Raw genomic sequence first — 1212 nt, forward strand, 5'->3', positions numbered from 1 at the left:
ACATTCTCACTAAAGCTTTGGGTCGGGACTAGTTTCATCACTTCTCACGCAAGTTGGGTCTAACATATCTTCAAGCACCAACTTGAGGGGGAGTAATAACCGTCATATCCAGCACATACCTAAACAAGTAGATGAGTCAGCCCATCCTTATCTTAGAAAGTTGCTCTTATAAATTGTTGTAATGCCTGATCATCCTCATCTTAGAAAGTTGCTCTTGTAATCTGTTATAACGTCTGATTTCTAAAATCTCTAATCCCTACAATCATGGGATTGACATATACAAATGTATATCGTGTACAGCAATTGGTGTGTTGAGAAAATTATTGTTTATATTCACTCTTTATCATTTTTCACCTTTCTCAGTATTAAGGGCATTATGTAGGACTGTTGCATCCCACATAAGAATGTAAATCTGATATGAATTTACATTCTAAAAATAGATCTCACTCTTACCACACATCCTATATTTGCTAGATAGATGAAAACCCTTTGACTTTAAATACGAATATGTTTTAACTTTGTCCTTCAAAATTAAACAAGCAAAGATAGAGCAACGCACTGGAAGACCATCACCCCAAAGGGACCCCTTAGGTAAAAAACATACAGCAGGACATAGTGCTTTTTAACATGAATTCACCAGAAACTGTTCATCGGTGGAAAGCCTCCAAATGATTCTATCCTCTCAATCCCCAAAGTGAAATTGAGAAGAGAGAGAAAGAAAGACTTCATGTTCACCAAGGGCCTCAACAGATAACCCACCACCATTTAACCATAAAGGCCACATTATTCCAATGGAGGTCTCTAATGCTCAAGCCACCAATCTTAGTGGGCAATGCAACTGATTGCCAACCAAGCAAGCTGGGAGAGGTACCTCTCATCCTACCAGCCCACAAGAATTTTTTAAAAGCCTTTTGTACTCTTTTTACTATCTTCTTAGGCATCACAAAAACAATCATACGGTGTTGAGTAATTGTGGCCAACACATGCTTCACCAAAGTGATCCTTTGTTGACCACATGTCCAATCTAACACTAACCTTATCCTCCACCTCTGCCCAATATTGGTCCCGAGAAACACCTTTGTGCATAGGAATGCCCAAGTATTTAATAAGTAATTCTCCTTTGCTACACTCAAACAAGCATGAAGCAAAATCGCCCAGAGTCTCACTGTTATCATTAAAAGAAATGACCTTGCTTTTTGCCCTATTTATTTT

The sequence above is a fragment of the Nuphar pumila genome, chromosome 2, assembly GCF_984573655.1.
Source record: "Nuphar pumila chromosome 2, dmNupPumi1.hap1.1, whole genome shotgun sequence".
NCBI lineage: Eukaryota > Viridiplantae > Streptophyta > Magnoliopsida > Nymphaeales > Nymphaeaceae > Nuphar > Nuphar pumila.